This window comes from Pseudophryne corroboree, chromosome 6, assembly GCF_028390025.1.
Source record: "Pseudophryne corroboree isolate aPseCor3 chromosome 6, aPseCor3.hap2, whole genome shotgun sequence".
Classification (NCBI taxonomy): Eukaryota; Metazoa; Chordata; class Amphibia; order Anura; family Myobatrachidae; genus Pseudophryne; species Pseudophryne corroboree.
In genome coordinates this window covers 180,595,175-180,604,004 of record NC_086449.1, presented here as the reverse complement: position 1 = coordinate 180,604,004, position 8,830 = coordinate 180,595,175, and positions in this window count along the sequence as shown.

Here is an 8,830-nt window from a genome sequence, read left to right as displayed (position 1 = left end):
TGTGGTTAGAGCTTTGAAAATCTATGTTGCTAGAACAGCTTGTATACGGAAAACAGAGGCTCTGTTTGTCCTGTATGATCACACCAAGATTGGCTGTCCTGCTTCCAAGCAGACTATTGCACGTTGGATTAGAAATACGATTCAGCAAGCTCATACTACGGCTGGATTGCCGTTACAGACGTCGGTAAAGGCCCACTCCACTAGGAAGGTGGGCTCATCCTGGGCGGCTGCCCGGGGGGTCTCGGCATTACAACTTTGCCGAGCAGCTACTTGTCAAACACATTTGCTAAGTTCTACAAGTTTGACACCTTGGCCGATGAGGACCTAAAGTTTGGTCAATCGGTGCTGCAGGGTCATCCGCACTCTCCCGCCCATACTGGAGCTTTGGTATAGACCCCATGGTCTTGATGTCGTCCCAAGCATCTTCTAGGACGTATAAAAAAATAGGATTTTGATAACCTACCAGTAAATCCTTTTCTCTTAGTCCGTAGAGAATGCTGGGCGCCCGTCCCAGTGCGTACTTTACCTGCAGTTTAGTTATTACAGTTACACAAGTTGTGTTATCTTGGTTTCAGCATGTTGCTGCAATTAGTTCATGCCTGTTGGCGTGTGTTATGTTGAATGCCATGTGTGCGGCATGGTTGAGGGTGTGAGTTGGTAGATATCTCACCACTAGTTAAGTAATTCCTTTCCTCGAAATGTCAGTCTCCCTGGGCACAGTTCCTACAACTGAGGTCTGGAGGAGGGGCATAGAGGGAGGAGCCAGTTCACACCCAATGAAAAGTCTTTGGAGTGCCCATGTCTCCTGCGGATCCCGTCTATACCCCATGGTCTTGATGTCATCCCCAGCATCCTCTACGGACTAGGAGAAAAGGATTTACCGGTAGGTTATCAAAAGCCTATTATTTAATAGCCTATACAAGAGACACAAGGGGAGATTTATCAAAGCTTAGAAGAACAGATCAACTGGAGAGAGATAAAGTACCAACCAATCAGCTTCTGTCATTTTGCAAACACAGCCTATAAAATTACAGTTAGGAGCTGATTCGTTGCTACTTTATCTGTCTACACTTTATTTCTCACCAAACTTTGATAAATACCCCCTATATACTCTGCAACAACCACAAATTTTATGGAACAGTTGAAGTTTCATAAGCACTAAGATTTATCTATTCATCATGGCATCAGTAACTCTGTTTCCTCTAGATTGAACACTAAGGAAGTTACATCATTGCCATTCATTTTGTCTGTGTTTGTTACACAGGAAGTGTCTCTGCAGCCATTTTTCAGCACGATTGCAGTGAATAAAAACACACTTCTGCAGCTCTCCAAAATCCCGTGGGGATTTATATACAGACCACCTTACAGATATGATTGGATGGCAGAGTATGCCCGTCCTGTTTCACTCTACATACTATAGCCTAATTAAAGTTCTGACTGCAAATGATGAGAAGTTCTTTATCCTACGATGATGAACTCTAAGGCTGGTGAAACAGTCTCTAGGTGGGATTCTCTTCCAACGCTTGCCTCATCTGGAAAATACTGAATGGATAAATCATACTGAAAGGGTTTCTGTTTTGATTGTTTCAGCTGAAATGTGATGGAGCTGCACAAAATAGTCTAAGTTGGTGAAGTGAAATGAGAAAATTTACATAAAAAATAATTTCTATAAATAAAAATTTGAAAATTTACATGTGCTTATGTATTCCCCCTTTGCTATGAAGCCCCTCAAAAGTTCTGGTCCAACCAATTACCTTCAGAAGTCACATAATTAGTGAAATAAAGTCCACCTGTGTGCAATCTAAGTGTCACATGATCTGTCAGTATAAACACACCATTTCTGAAAGGCCCCAAAGGCTGCAACACCACTAAGCAAGAGGCATCACACCATGAAGACCATGGAGCTCTCCAAACAAGTCAGGAACAAAGTTGTTGAGAAGTACAAGTCAGGGTTGGGTTATAAAAAAAAATATCCAAATCTTTGATGATCCCCCGGAGCACCATCAAATCCATCATCTTCAAATGGAAAGAACATGGTACCACAACAAACCTGCCAAGAGAGGGCTGGTCACCAAAACTCACAGACCGGGCAAGGAGGGCATTAATCAGATAGGCAGCACAGAGACCAAAGGTAATCCTGAAGGAGCTGCAGAGTTCCACAGCAGACACTGGTGCATCGGCGCATGTGACCACAATAAGCCATACACTCCATAGAGCTGGGCTTTATGGAAGAGTGGGCAGAAAAAAGCCATTACTTAGTGTTAAAAATAAGAAGGGACGTTTTGAGTTTGCCAATAGGCATTTGGACGGCTCCCCAAATGTATGAAGGAAGGTGCTCTGGCCAGATGAGGCTAAAACTGAACTTTTCGGCCACCAAGGAAAACACTATTAGGTATATGCAATTGCGGTCGAATTCCAGAAAAAGTCGAATTTCGGGTCATTTTCGACCAAAAAAAAAATCGCCTATGCAATTCAGTGCTTTCCGACCAAAAAACGGACTTTCAAAATTCGACTTTTTGAAATTCGACTTTTTGCAAATTCGACTTTTCTGCAATGATACAAGTGCTGCAATTCGACCAAAGCATATTCAATTCAAGTTTGGAAATTCGACAGCAGTGCTTTTAGACAGCAAATTCGTCATTTTCAATCCGCCACACTTTGGAGGGTGAAAACAAATAAAAAAAATTTAAACATGTTTTTTTTTGTGTTTTTTTGGGGGGGAATAGCAGATCTATTTATATTAGAAGGGATTAGGTACTTTTTTTTTTTTTTTTTGGAGGCACAAATATTATTTATATATTTTTTAAAATATTATTTTTTTTATTTTTTATGCTGGAACGGTGAAATCATAAAAACAAATGGCGTGGGGTCCCCCCTCCAAAGCATAACCAGCCTCGGGCTCTTCGAGCTGGTCCTGGTTCTAAAAATGCGGGGAAAAAATTGACAGGGGATCCCCCGTATTTTTAAAACCAGCACCGGGCTCTGCGCCTGGTGCTGGTGCCAAAAATACGGGGGACAAAAAGAGTAGGGGTCCCCCGTATTTTTAACACCAGCATCGGGCTCCACTAGCTGGACAGATAATGCCACAGCCGGGGGTCACTTTTATGCCGTGCCCTGCGGCCGTGGCATTAAATATCCAACTAGTCACCCCTGGCCGGGGTACCCTGGGGGAGTGGGGACCCCTTCAATCAAGGGGTCCCCCCCCCCCCAGCCACCCAAGGGCCAGGGGTGAAGCCCGAGGCTGTCCCCCCCCATCCAATGGGCTGCGGATGGGGGGGCTGATAGCCTTTTGTGATAATAAAAAGATATTGTTTTTTCCAGTAGTACTACAAGTCCAAGCAAGCCTCCCCCGCAAGCTGGTACTTGGAGAACCACAAGTACCAGCATGCGGGAGAAAAACGGGCCCGCTGGTACCTGTAGTACTACTGGGAAAAAAATACCCAAATAAAAACAGGACACACACACCGTCGACAGTAAAACTTTATTTCATACGTCGACACACACATACTTACCTATGTTCACACGCCGACATCGGTCCTCTTCTCCATGTAGAATCCACGGATACCTGAAAAGAAAAGATCAATATACTCACCTCAGCCATGGTCCAGAGATAAATCCACGTACTTGGCAAAAAAACAAACCGAACACCCGCTCCATGCCGGACTGAAAGGGGTCCCATGCTGACACATGGGACACCTTTCCACGAATGAGACCTGTCAGTGACAGCTGTCACAGAAAGGTCTCTAAGCCAATCAGGAAGCGCAACTTCGTTGCGCTCACCTGATTGGCTGTGCGCTGTCTGTACTGTGACAGCACATCGCAAAGCCGCTCCATTACTTTCAATGGTGGGAACTTAGCGGCTAGCGGTAAGGTCACCCGCCGGTCAGCGGCTGACCGGTGGGTGACCCCACCGCTACCCGCAAAGTTCCCACCATTGAAAGTAATGGAGCGGCTTTGCGATGTGCTGTCACAGTACAGACAGCGCACAGCCAATCAGGTGAGCGCCACGGAAGTAGCGCTTCCTGATTGGCTGAAGGGACGTCAGTGACAGGAGTCACGTGATGTCCCGGCATTCGGGAGAAAGGGGTCTGATGTGAAAGCATTGGACCCCTTTCTAGTCCGGTATGGAGCGGGTTTTTGCGTTTTTTTTTTTTAAACAAGTACGTGGATTTTACTCTCTGGACGTGGATTTATCTCTGGACGCTGGAAGGTGAGTATAATTTTTTCACAGGTACCCTCGGATCGTCGGAGACCGTGGCAGTCGGCGTGTCAACATAGGTAAGTATGTGTGTGTCGGTAGTGTGTAATAAAGTTTTACTATCAAGGTGTGTGTGTCCTGTTTTTATTTGGGTATTTTTTTCCCAGTAGTACTACAGGTACCAGCGGACCCGTTTTTCTCCCGCATGCTGGTACTTGTGGTTCTCCAAGTACCAGCTTGCGGGGGAGGCTTGCTGGGACTTGTAGTACTGCTGGAAAAAACAATATCTTTTTATTATCACAAAAGGCTATCAGCCCCCCCCATCCGCAGCCCATTGGATGGGGGGGGACAGCCTCGGGCTTCACCCCTGGCCCTTGGGTGGCTGGGGGGGGTACCCCTTGATTGAAGGGGTCCCCACTCCCCCAGGGTACCCCGGCCAGGGGTGACTAGTTGGATATTTAATGCCACGGCCGCAGGGCACGGCATAAAAGTGACCCCCGGCTGTGGCATTATCTGTCCAGCTAGTGGAGCCCGATGCTGGTGTTAAAAATACGGGGGACCCCTACTCTTTTTGTCCCCCGTATTTTTGGCACCAGCACCAGGCGCAGAGCCCGGTGCTGGTTTTAAAAATACGGGGGATCCCTGGCCAATTTTTCCCCTGCATTTTTAGAACCAGGACCAGCTCGATGAGCCCGAGGCTGGTTATGCTTTGGAGGGGGGACCCCACGCCATTTTTTTTTCGGGTTTTTCACGTTTTTTTACCGTTTTTTTAAATCGCGGCAAAATCCGCCAAATCGGCCGATTTTCGCCCGCGACTCTGGCGAATCCGTTTTTCATTGAATATGGTGAATTCCGGAAGCCACCTTCCGGGTTTCACCTGTCGAATTGAGTCGAATTAAAAAACGGCGAAAATTGCCGCGAATTCGACCGCAATTGCATATACCCCTATGTCTGGCGCAAACCCAACACATCCCATCACCCCAAGAGCATGATGCTGCCACCACCATGTTTCACTGTGGGGATGTTTTTCAGCAGGGAGTCGAGGGAAAGATTGATGGTGCTAAATACAGGGATATTCTTGAGCAAAACCTGTTTCAGTCTGCCTGTGATTTGAGACTGGGACGGAGGTTCACCTACCAGCAGGACAATGACCCAAAGCATGCTGCTAAAGCAACACTCGAGTGGTTTAAGGGGAAACATTTAAATGTGTTGGAATGGCCTAGTTAAAGCCCAGATCTTAATCCAATTGAGTATCTGTGGTCAGACTTGAAGATAGCAAGCGGAAACCATACAACATGAAGGAGCTGAAGCAGTTTTGCCTTGAGGAATGGGCAAAAATCCCAATGGCAAGATGTGGCAAGCTCATAGAGACTTATCCAAAGCGACTTGCAGATGTAATTGTTGCAATAGGTGGCTCTACAAAGTACTGACTTTAGGGGGTGAATAGTTATGCACGCTGAAGTTTTCTGTTATTTTGTTGTATTTGTTGTTTGCTTCACAATAAAAAAAAAAAAATGTCAAAGTTGTAGCCATGTTCTGTGAATGAAATTATGCAAACTTTAAAACAATCCATTTTAAACTACAGGGGCTAAACAACTGGGGGCATTACTACAGGGGGTGGCAAAACTACATGGGGCAAACTACATGAGGGCTAAACTACCGGGAGGCTAAACTACTGGGGGCATAACTGCAGGGGCTATAACAACAGGGGCTAAACTACAGGGGGCATTACCACTGGGGGCTAAACTACAGGGGGGCTAACCTACAGGGAGGCTTAACTACAGGGGCTAAACTACTGGGGACATTACCATCGGGGGGCTAAACTGTAGGTGGGGTAAACTACTGGGGTCATAACTGCAGGGGCATTACCACTGGGGGCTAAACTACTGGGGGCATAACTACAAGGGGCTAAACTACTGGGGGCATTACATTTAAGGGCATTACTACTGGGGGCACTAATAATGAGGGCATTGTAAAAGGGGCACTTCATAAGGGGCATCACTTGTGGGGACATAAGAGGCACTACTACTGGGGGCATTGCATAAGGGGCACCACTACCATGGGCTCTATATAAGGGGCACTACCAGTACAGTGGACATTGCATAAGGGGCACTACAACTGTGGGCATTGTATAAGGGGCGCTACTACTGTGGGCATTATGTGTATTACGGGGTGCTACTACTGTGGCATTATGTGTATTAGGGGTGCTACTACTGTGAGCTTTGTGTATAAGGGACACTAATGTGTGTCATAACATGAATAAGGAACACTACTATGTGGTGTAATGTGAATAAGATTGTGCTACTGTGTGGCATAATCTTAATTGTGGCTACTATTCTGTGACCACGCTTCTTTCTTTTTGAGACCACGCCCCTTTTTAGGGCTATTGCATGGGCGCCAGAGGGAGGGGGGTGAGTTCCACCACCTCTCTAGTACCACTTTAGGCACTGCATGCGACTACGCTTGTACTAACAGTCCTTGGACGCAGATTATAATAAGGATTAAAGGTCATTGCGACTGACTGCTTACTAGGTTATCACTATATGCTGGATTATTCACAGCGTGACTGTGTCTTTCAGAGAGGTGATGAACGGATGTTTATAAGGACATAAGTGGCAACTAATAGATCTTTGCATCGACTGCCTAGTAACATCACTGCATCAGTGATCTACTACTAATCATTAATCACCTGCTGATTGAGAAATGTTCTTTTGGTGCTGTATATGACAATTTATGGTCATTAATTGATTGATTAATGAATTAATCATTAATTCATTGTTCCATGGTGTTTTTAATTATCTCATATTGTATTTTAAATTATCAACGGCCATGTGTATGTATGTATTTTATATATTTTATTTTTTTGTTGTGGGAGTAAAAAATTAAAATGAATGATTCTGGCATTACAGCGTTTTATTAGTCTGTTGTTTGTCTACTTAGATGACTTGTCTGCATATTCTTTTTTGTAAATGCTATTGTTTTTACTTTCAGAGAAGAATAAGGGTAGGTAAACTTTTAAAACTCTACACTGCTGACTGTAAACAAAGAAGTTATGAGAACTTTTCTGCTGAAACAATCAAAACAGAAACCCTTTCAGTATGATTTATCCATTCAGTATTTTTCAGATGAGGCAAGCGTTGGAAGAGAATCCCACCTAGAGACTGTTTCACCAACCTTAGAGTTCATCATCGTAGGATAAAGAACTTCTGCTCATCATTTGCAGTCAGAACTTTAATTAGGCTACAGTATGTAGAGTGAAACAGGACGGACATACTCTGCCATCCAATCATATCTGTAAGGTGGTCTGTATATAATTCCCCACGGGATTTTGGAGAGCTGCAGAAGTGTGTTTTTACTCACTACAATCATGCTGAAAAATGACTGTAGAGACACTTCCTGTGTAACAAACACTTCCTGAATGACAAAATGAATGGCAATGATGTAACTTCCTTAGTGTTCAATCTAGAGGGAACTGCAGGCAGGGCGACGTTTGGAGAAATCAAGCACTTCTGCGTGTCTGAATAGGGGGCATGACCAGCTGAAGGGATGTGGCCTTGTTTTTGTCACTCTTATGGGCGTGTCCAGCATTAATTGAGCTGTTGGGCTGCCCCCAAACTCTCCCCTCACTGTGAATAGATGCCGTACACATCTATTCAATATCGGTGATTGCTAAACCAAAACTTTTTCTCACCCGCGGGACATTGGTGGGGATGGCATGGGGCAGGCTAGTTCAGCGTGGCACCACCATAAGGGCAGGTTGCATTTTATCAATTTAAATTCAGGCAGGGTGCGCCCTGCTGAAACAGCCTAGCAGGAAGGCTACTTTCTTCCATCCACATACAGCATTCAGCCGATGTCAGGTGAGGTGGCGCCTGTCGTGCTCATACAAAACACTTGTACAGATAGTGCAGGTGTGCCTGGACAGAAGGCATTGTTAGGACAGAGAAGTGTATGTCTCAAAGTACTGTACATTTCTCAAATCAATGAGCACCATAAACCGACCCATTTCTAGAACATTTGTCTAACAGGTACTGCACAGAATGTATTGCCCTTTCTGCTAGTCCGTTAGAATGTGAGATTTCCCATTCACTCATGAATTGCATGTTACTGTTAGTAAGTAGCTTGTGTGCTATGCCATGTGCAGAAAAGTGTATCTGTTATTTTGGGAATATAATCTATCTCAAACCAACCGGAATATAAATAGACCAACATGAGAGCTCTTATCCCCTCCATTCAGAGATCTCCATCAACAACGGATGAAGGGAGGCCAGGAACCTCATGGAGAGTGAGCAGATACTTGGCATGATGGGCCAGTAAAGCACAGGCAGAAGCCATAGACATCCAAAACAGGGCACTATTAGTCTGCCATATTATTAGTCTGCCGTATGGTGGCATCATCTCTGGGCTGCCCCTGGTCGGTCTGCTGAGTATAGAAACCTTGATGGGCATTTGGTATCACAAACTGCTGACTACATAGGAGGATTGCATCTGAGAGGGTTAATTCATTGTAGATGGTGAAGAAAAACTTGAGGACAAATGTTAGCATAGTTAATCCCTGAGTGTTGCATCACAGAGCTCCTCCATGCGAGGAAAGAACATCAAACTCCGTGACAATTAGGTCATTATCAGCAT